The following is a 10,037-nucleotide window of genomic DNA, read 5'->3' as shown; positions in this document are numbered from 1 at the left end:
CTTTCACTTTGCAGCTTTTTAACATCTCGCACCCAACGGCGTTGCGCACGGATGGCAAAACGCTGCACTCGGGGTCACCGAAGCAGCTTTTTACAGCGGGGAAAAAAAAACCGAAACGCAAACCTACCGGCCCCGTGCAGCAACCGCATGCTCTACACCGGCCATAAATGGGTAAAAGCCTGCAAGCCGAGCTCGGATCCCATAAGCAAGAGCTGCCCCGCAGCAACCGAGAGGGAGGAGGGGGTTCGGAGCCGAACTGCCGAGCGCTGTTCCGCACTCACCTGGCGGAGCCGCCTCCTCCGGAGCATCTTACGGGGCCGAGCCGGGGAGGGGGCGGCCGGGGGGGGCCGGCACGGTGCTGCTGCCCCGCTCTGCTGCTCGCATTGTGCGGAGGAAGTGGGAGGAGGAGGAGGAGGAGGAGGAGGAGGTGGTGGCAGTGGGGCGGCCGGAGGAGGGGGGAGGAGGGGACGGCCTCGCCACACGTGCGCCGAGCGCGTCGGGGCTCTGCAACCTCCAGCGCCTGAACTCCATCGGGGACGGCGGTGTCCGAAAGCACGCGGCCGGGTGTTGAGCTTCTGGGATCCGGGTCGTGGGATAGACCCGGATAGACAGTAGGAGCTGCGATGGAACTCGACCAACTTTCGGGAAACGGGAGAGCAAAGCTCGTTATTTGGATTTACGGTGGTGAAAATGTCATTGGTGGTGGGTTTTGATGCTCTGGACAGAAGGGCGGTTGGCTGTGGGTGGGACAGATAATCTCTTTAAGCTGTGATTGTGCCAGGAATGCTCTTCCTCACCCCGGTTTTCCTTTTGGCTCCGAGTTCAATGGGGAAACTTTCAAGAGTTGAAGAGAACTCCTCTTGGGAGCAGTTCTTTGCTGCTGGGCACCCTCTGCCAGCCTGCTGAATCGCAGAACCATTGAATCAAGGTTGGGAAAGGCATTTAAGAGCATCTGTCCAACTAAATCTGATCCAATCCTTCATTAGTACTCCCAGATTTCTTAGCAGCTCTCGTTCTGCTAAGTCTATTTTTCTTTTCCTGTAATCTCTCTAATTCCATTTTCCTCCTTCAAAGGCATTTAAATGGTGTGACAAGAGGCTCTCAGCGCTCCTCCAATTTCCAGGGGGTATTCCTTCTACAAGGACTTATTCCTGAACACACTGCTCTCCACATAACGTCCCTCCTCACATAGCTCATTCTCCCCAACGTGTTTTTCTTTCTTAACAGCTTTTTCAGTAAATACACGTTGTTATCATAAAGACAGGTGGGAGGAAATGGTCTCTGGGCGATGATGCTCTGATGCTCCCTGCGATGCAGCGCGTGGCCAAATGGTGTTGGGATGGTGATGCAGAGGACCGTGCTTTGAGGGTTTTGTTTCCTCCTGGAGATTTCGGGATGTTTTCTCCCATTTCTGCCCTGCTTGAAACTGAAACAAAGGCCAGATTTTCCAGCTCTCTTTCCAGGATGGCCCCCTCCTTCCCAACCCACCCCGCTGGTGGCAGTGAGCCCATCCTGGAGCTCATAGCCTTGTTAGCAGCTCTGCCCTTGGAGACACGCCTGGAGGTAGCAATGTCCTCGATGAAGTTCTAATTATCAGGTTAATTGGAGCCGGAGAGCCATGCAGCTGCTCTTAATTCACACTCTGCACATTTCCCATGGAGGATGCTGGGGTTGCATCATGCAAGGCGAGGAACAGGACTGCTGCACTCCAAGGAGCTCTTCCCCCTCCCTAAAGACCCAGAGCCCTCAACGAGCCCCTCAGGGCCCCATTATTTTGGGCACGGGGAGGTCCTGGAGGGCTAATGTGGGTTTGGGGCACTCCTGGTGGGGAACACCTCTGGATGAGGCACCCCATGGCACTGAGCTTCTCTCTTTGCGTTCACCTTTCCTCCCCCAGGAAAGCAAACGGGACCCAGAAAAGCATCATTAGAGATGCAGGAGTCATTATCTCTAGATGATTAACCGCAGATAACGAGATATCCCCCCCAGCAACAGCCAAGCAGTTGTAATTCCCCAAGAGACACAATGCATCACTACATTAGGGGATGTTTTCCCAACTCTATTTTTTCCCATAGCAAGGAGAATTTTGGCAGCCCCGTTCCAGAATCGAGATCCCTCCACGAAGGAAAAGCCAATGAGGGAGAATATGGGAAGCCACCCGAGAACTGCCTGCCCTAGATCTTGCATAGCAGGGAGTAACCATCCCTTATTTATCTTCTCTGGACTCCTACCCATCCCTGATGTCTTTTTCCATCCTACTCCACCCCCTTTTGCACAGGAGCCAGTACCTCCCCCCTCCTTTCTGTCTTAGTTCCTCTCGAGATGGAGATCAAATGGAGGGTATTAAACAGATTATCATTAAATACAGGGGAAAAGAACAAGTTTGGGATCCCAGCCCATGTGCAGCGCTGCGGGTGCTGTGTATGAACCCAACACCATCCCTCACCTTGGGACCCCGCCAAGCCCTCTTGGCCAAGTAACTTCCTGTCTTCTTTCTTTCCTCCTGGGCTTTTTCCATTCCTGGGTGTGTTTCCACACCGTGAAACTCCATGGAAAATTCCCAGCAGAGGAAAGATGAGTTGGCATTCCCTGCTGGAAAACCCCACTGTCTTCCAGCCAGCATCATTGCACACCTCAGGTGCTTTTGTCTGGTGGCACCCACAGCTATGTGTCCTTCCCACGATGTGAGGATGCTCCACAGCCTTGGCTTTAGGGCCATTTCCTGGCCCCAAAGAAATGGATCAGGCTGGGGTGGGATGTCCCTATCCCATGGCTCTGCACCTCTGTCCTGTCTAGAAAGATGCACCTCAACCCAAAAAGCCAAGGTAGGAAATTCTTTATCCTGACCATGCTACGCTCTCTGCTGTCCACACAAAGCCAACTGGTGCACCTTTCATAGGGCACCAGCTCCCCATAGGGCACCAGCTCCCCATAGGGCACCAGCTCCCCGAGCCCAGGTGCTGAATGCCCATAAAAAGAAAACTTCTACTTGGCAAGCACCAAAAACCCATCAATCACCTCCAAATCTCCATCCCACGCAGCAATTTTCAGTGCCCGGAAGGGAAAAATAATAAATGAACAAAGTTCTTGGCAGCGCCCACTGCAGTGTTTCAGATTCAGGTTCAATAGTTGGGATGCTGGACCTGCTCCAACAATCACGGTTTGGGATCTGAGTTCTTCTCTTCCATCCCTCCGTCACCACTTGTTGGTGGCTTTGGGGGCTGTGGGAAATGTGATGGAAGAGGAATGATGGAAGAGGAAAATGGCTGGAGAGGAGGTGGTGGTGGGATCCCATGGCTGTGGTCATGCCACACTGTGGGGCTCTGGGAACGTGGGTCACCATGCAATAAATCCCTGCCCTCCAGGTGAGAGCCTCATGGTGGAAGTGTTCAGGAACCCATGCTCTCTATTCTCCTTTTTATTCTATCCATCTGACATCACAAAACAGCTGGGAAAAGAGCAGGGCCACCCCATAGAGCTGGAGGCCACCCATCACCACCACTGTGATCAGCGCTTTCTCCATTCAGCCTCTGGAAATCCAGAGTTTGGGGCTGGTTTGTTGGTTTTTTTTTTCCCCTTTTTTGGTTTGATCTCAGCTTCTGGAGGAGCACAATTAGGAAAGGGGAAGGGATTCACACCCCAACCTACAGGCACCCATCTCGTGGGTGGAAGGCTGCTGGACACCGCAGCAATGCAGCTCCAAAAGCACCTCTGACATAAGAAAACAGCCTTGGAGAGATAAGGCAGAAGTCACCTGAAGGAAAACAGGGCTCCTGCTGGGTACCACGCTGCCAAGTGGGACAGGGACAGACCAGATGCTGGCAAAACCACCCACGAATGTGGGTGTAGGATCAGGGTCGGGTGGAAAAATCAATAAGGTTATGGGGGAGGACGGAATAAAAGCCATAAAAAAAGAGAAAGAAAACAGCAAACCCTGAAGAAATTTGGTTTTGGAGGCAGATGCCGAGATTGGAAAGAAGAAAGAGGATTGGGCAGTTCTCTTGTCTTGGAGGATTTCACGCAAACCCAACTTGGATGTGACACGTCCTGCTGTCTCACAAGGCTGCTTCATCTGCATTTTGGTGTTTCCATGCAGGAGGGGCAGCCCAAAACCACGACCTTTGTCCCCGAGCAGGTAATTAATGGGCTGGGCTTCATTTGCTCCACTTTGGGAAGCCCAGTGCACGGCACAGCAGGTCCTGGGTTTTCCAGTCCTTTCATCAGTGTAGGTAATTCCCAGCCCAGGGCCTGGGACTCTTCATTCTTATAAAAACCCATCACTTTTCCCATCTGCAGCAGAATATGCACCTTTGGCACGTGGTCCCAGCAGCTCTCCAGGAGGCGATTCCCATCTTAGGTGCCCACCTGGGACCTCCAAGCTCCGAGCGGTGATGACCACGGCCAATGAGACTCCATTGCCCATGGGCAACATCCCACCCCTGCCTTCCACCCACACTGGCCAAACCCAGCCCCATCCCAATGCACCTCATCCCTTGGCAGAAGCTCAGCCCGTCCAAGCACAAGATCTCCACACAACATTAAGCAACCGAGATTTTAATTAGTTTTGTTTTGACACAAAGCTCAGCCCTGCTCCGCCAGGAAGCTTCCTGATGATAGATTTCTTCCCCCAGTGCCCTGCAGCAAGAGGGTAAAATTCCCCATAGCCTTCAGCCCTCCCATCACTCCTGAGGGCATCTCAGAGGCTTCCCGGTCAGCCGGTCCAACCTCCTCCCCGCTCCCAAACTTCTCCAAATATCTCCACCTTCTCCAAGCAGGTCAGTGTGTGCCCTGGGGCCGGGTCAGGCAGAAGATGCCCCATAGCCACCATTCGGCCCTGTGGGCCAGAGCTTGGTGACACCGTCGTTGGATGGCCATAAGATGGTGGCTGGCCTTTGGTACGGCTCAGTGCCCAACATCTTCCTCCCCTTAAAAATCAGGTGAGCAGCATAAGCCCAGCCACCTGGGGATGAAAAGAAGATAAATCAATAGATTGCCTCAGGCATGGTGTTGGCTGTCATTAATGCAGGAAGGGGAGGGGGAGGATGGGGTGATTCACAAGGTCCTCAGTGAAGCAACCCAACCCCATCTCCAATTGCGGGCAGAGAGAAAAGACTGAGAAAGGAGCTGACTGCCCAAAGCAGACGTTGACCCCAAAAAGCAACAGTAAGAAGCCCTCAGCACCCACCAGGTCCTCCTGAGTGCCCCAAGATCTCTCCAGAGCCGGGACATTTTGGGGAAAACCTTGGGAAAACCCATCATCTGTCCTCTTCGTTTCTGCTATCACCACCAGCTCACTCTGGGTATGATGGGCACCTTTATCTGCAGTCCCCAGCTCCTTATCTTTAGGGACCAGAAGCATCACTTCCCTTCTCTGCCCCGAGCAGGGATGCTGAGCCCAGATACGGATCCCACAGCCCCCAGCTGTGCTGGGATGGCCCTGTGCAAGGACAGGAAGGTGGGAGGCACCTGGGACAGCCCCAAAGCCTTGGGGCCACCTGGTGTGTGGTGTGGGACATTCCTGTCACCATGGGATGGTGGTGCCAAGGAAACGGGGAGCCCCAAAACAAGGCTCTTGGGGACTCCATCCCCAGTGAAATCCAGCCCTGGCATGTCCTGCTTCTCAGGGGCCATGGAGCCAGCAAAGCAAACACTCACAGAGAGCTCTTGAGCTGTGTCAACAAACAAGCAAATAAAAGATGAAATAAATCTTCCAGGTGTGCAACCTTTCTATTTAAACATCTATTGGGGCTGGAGTTGCTCCAGTGCTCCTGACCCCATGCTGTCTGTGAGCTCCTTGTCCTGCGAATCCCAAGCTTGTTTCCCCCCCCCCCCCCCCCCCCCCAGTTATTGCTTTTTCTCTCTGGGGTTAGTCAAAGTGGAGGCCCCAGCACAGCAGGACGAGGTGAGCGAGGCAAAGCAGCAAGGAGAAGCAATCAAGGCTTTGTGCCAAAACCCTTCAGGCTTTCAAAGGACGAGGGTTTGGCCATCCCTGCGAGATCTTGGGGGTACAAAGAGAGGCCGAAGGCCAAAAGAGCCGACCAGACAGGGAAGTGAAAGAGCCCGAGATAGCACGGCATCCGTCCCAGCGGGCTTTCAGTAATCACAGCTGCTTTCGCTTCTCCTCTGCACTCTGATAGTTCCTTTGCAGGCGGGTTTTGGTTCCTCCCCATGCCCCCTCCGCCTTCCTCGTTTCGAGGCCAAGCCCTCAAACCACTTCAGCCTTTATTTCCAGTTTCTAAACCACAGAGGTGCCACCAGTTCCCATGCTCTGTGCTGCTCTCTGCCTGGCCCCGGGATCTGCATCCCCGAGGATGGTGCGATGGGGGATGCGATGGGGGAAGCTCCTGGGAGAAGGATGGCAATGCTTCCTTTGTGAGAAAAACAAGTATACTCTTAGGGCAGGGCTATCTTTCCAAGCAGAACAAAGATGGGTAATAATAGAAGGAAGAAAGGGGTGAGGAGTTTCTCAGTGGCATCTGGCTTTTCTAAGAGCTTCGACTTCCAAAGAAGCAAATCACAGCCAAGTCCATTCCCAGGCTGTGAGTCAATGAATCACTGAGACAAACACACCACATCTTCACCTCCATCTTCCATTCCCAGGGCACGCACCACGGATGGGAACAGCCCCGAGCTGCTACGTGCCTGGGTTCCGCCCAGACCCCCTCTCTGCAACTTCAATAGAACCATTTTCTTTTATTTTGCTTTGAAGAATCGGCATAACAAAACCCAGCATCGGAACCAAGCGTGGGCTTTGTTCTGCTTTTGTTAATTTTAGTGCCCACGCATGCAAACGATGGATGAGAGTCAATATTGACATTCCTCCACAGCAGGCAACCGGGTTCATTGACTGCAGTGGGGCTGGGCTTCACATTCACACCCTGAGCGAGCAGAGAGCAGAAGGAGCTGCAAAATCACTACCATTCACATGGCAGCAACCTGACCCCAAAAGCTGCCTACCAAAGGCTGGTGGCACCAAGGGGAATCAAGGAGCCCTGCGCTGGGAAGTCCCCAAGCATCACTAGTAGGGAAGGGAGAAGAAGGGACTTCCCAGGGTGGATGGGGAACCCCAAGCGTTATGTGCTGTGGCCGAACCTGCTGCCTTTATAAAGGGGTGTTCGAGCCCAAGACTGAGTTGCAATGCAGTCACAGCACAGTTGATGCTTGTCCAGGATCTGGGCTCCCTCCCATCGCATTCCTTGGTGCTGACGTGGTTTGCTTTCTTCCCCCAACCTTATCGCGCTGCGGTTTGTGAACTGCAATTTTCCAAAGCCATAAAGCAGCCCAGTGCAAAGGAAACCGACTGCACACCTGAAAGCTGCTGCTGTTCCTCAGCCCTGCTGGAGCTGCCCCAGTTCAAACCCTCCACAACACTGGTGGAGATGTTACACGGAGCCACTGGGGCTTAGGAACAGCATCACCCCTGTGGCCAAACCTCTGGCAGCAAGAGGAAGCACCTAAAGCAGAGCAAAACAGCTAACAGAAGACACCAGGTGTGCTCTCCTTTAGGGGACTGGATTTTGTTCCCACCAAATGGGGAGCAGCAACCCTAAATGGGGTTTGTCCCCCGAAGCAGCCTGTCTGGTTCTCGGGGTCAAAATAATCAGGCAACAAAACTCACCAATGAGCACAAAGGGATGCTGACCTCAATATAAGATACAGGTCTGAGAGACCACCACCTCATAGTCTTTTGGTGACTGGACCTAAGGAGACGTTGGGAGGGAGGAATGCAAGCGATGTGTGGTGTGGATTCAGCTGTCAGTCCCTTGGGAAAGAGATCCATCACTTAATGAACCCCCTACCACGCAGTATCAGCACCATGGCACTCCTCTGGCCCCTTTGGGGTGCACATCCAAGCCCAAGTGATGGGAAAGACTTGTAGGACCAGGGTGCTGCCAGCAAGCTGGCCAATGCCCAAAACACTCTGTCTGAAGCTGGGTTATCCTGACACAAAGCACCGTGGCATCTCCGTCCTCCTCCAAGCCCCACCAAGCCCAGCAGTCGATGGGTCAGACTGAGCTTGGGGTGGGGGACAACGATGAATAAAACTGCAGCATGAATGAATTTGTTTGCTTTTTTGACGTTCTAGCATAGGAGAAAAAAAAAAAACCACCCAAAAACCATCAGGCCAACGTTTTCTGCCCTCGGGCTGCTGGCACATACCTTGCCATGGGTGGGGATGGGTGGCTGTGCTGTTGGTACATACGAGATTGCTTCAGTCCTCTGCCTCCAAAGAAGAACTTAACTGTTTCTGATGTTTGCCCTGAAGGTAAGGCGGTTTTGGCAGCCCTTATCCCACCTTGTAATGCTATCACGACCTGCCTCCAACCCAAAATCACAGCAGGATCTTTCGGTGACACACTCAGCCCAGGGCACGGCATCCCTGCAGGTCAGTTTGTGCTCTACACTCAGGCAGTTTCGAAGCCTTCCTGTCATACCCCCAGGCTCTGATCTTGTCATTGAGGCTCCATACATTTGCAGGACAAAGGACCAACCCTCCGTATTCAAAGATCTCCAAATTCTTTCCAAGCCTTAAATTAAAGCCACACAACTACCCCAGTGGCAACCTCTTATCTGCCCTGCACTACAGGGCTATCCAACGTGGAACTCCACATCTGAAAAGGGCACTTTATCCCACTTCTGATTAATTATCACAGCTCATGCTCTGCAGCTTACACTTTATACATCCACCAGCACTGGGAGAAGCGGGTGATACCTGCCAATGTGCCTGGAGCAGCTCAGAACAGCAAGACAGATCCCAAACAGCTCAGTGCTCCCACCAAGGACGTGGTGTTTTGACTCAGCATGAGGAACACTGCAGGGTTTGTTGCATTGCCAAACCACAGGCAAGGAGGGAGGACAAACAACCCGAATACAGGAGATAGCACGGCAGAGCCCACCAGGTCCAGTTGCAACTACCACATGTTCTTTGTAAGGAGGAGAAACATTTGTTACAAAACTCGACCAAATACAAGGGGCATCTCTTGCACCGCCTTCAAGAAGCTTAAAGTAAAATCCTGCCCAGGGTGGAGAGCTTTCGCCACCCCAATGTGAGCAAACTCCCACAGAGCCACGAATGGTGCAAACTAGCACAGCCACGGGGAGGTTTAAACACAAAGCTGATGACCATGGGACCACCACAGCTCCTGTCAGCTCTGCTCACACGAGGCTCCTTCTCCCTTTATTCCTAGAAGCTAGAATCCCTGGCTCTCCATCAGTGGAAGAGCCAAAGTGGGAAAGTTTCAGAGGTTTTTATTTGTGTGGAATAGATAAGGAAAGCAAACATACCCTGATAACCTCTTTCCTTGCGTGTAGTAGCTTGAAGGTTGTCCTCCTGGGCAAGACGTACGTTCTGTACCATAGGCCTTAAATTTGGCTGGATCTAGTTAAAAATAAATACTGGGTCAGCAGTGCTCTGCTGCAGCAATCTGTTCAGCAGTCCCAGCCTGGTCCCATTTTCCCCAGGGACAGGCTCACATTTCCAATGGAAAGCTGGGCTGGGGGAGCCCTGGCTACCCTGGTCCACGGGTTCACACGGATTTCCCAATTTCTTCAGGCCAGATGGTTAATTTTCAAGCTGGAAAGCACTACTGTAGGCAAAGTTAGACTCTACTCCCTTGGAAAACACCCACCAGGCTTTGCACCAGGGCCAGCCTGTCTGCTTCCTGATTAGAGCACCCAGACGGGCAGGTGACATTTTGCTTCACAGTTGATATCTGCTTACAGATCCAGTCAACAGACACAAAGGACAAAGGCTAATTTGAGGATTAGATAGCTTCTCTCAGTCAGTTTTTTCCTTCTCTGATCAAAAGCAGCCCACAAGCACAACGATTTAGCAATGATGTTAGGCACAAACACCCCCAAAAAGCAATTCCTCAGGGGCAGAATTAAAAGCTCTCTTTTTTATTAAGCTCTCAGGGGAAGAACGCTTTTTGGACAGTGACTCCTGCTGGAAAGGAGAAGGCAGCACAGCCAAGGACCACGCTGGAGAGCAAGGATGTCCTCACACCCACGTTCCTATTGCCAGGACAGCAAGCACA

Source organism: Tetrao urogallus (genome assembly GCF_951394365.1).
Source record: "Tetrao urogallus genome assembly, chromosome: 11".
Lineage (NCBI taxonomy): Eukaryota > Metazoa > Chordata > Aves > Galliformes > Phasianidae > Tetrao > Tetrao urogallus.
The sequence above is the reverse complement of the archived record's forward strand: the minus strand, read 5'-3'. Positions refer to the sequence as shown.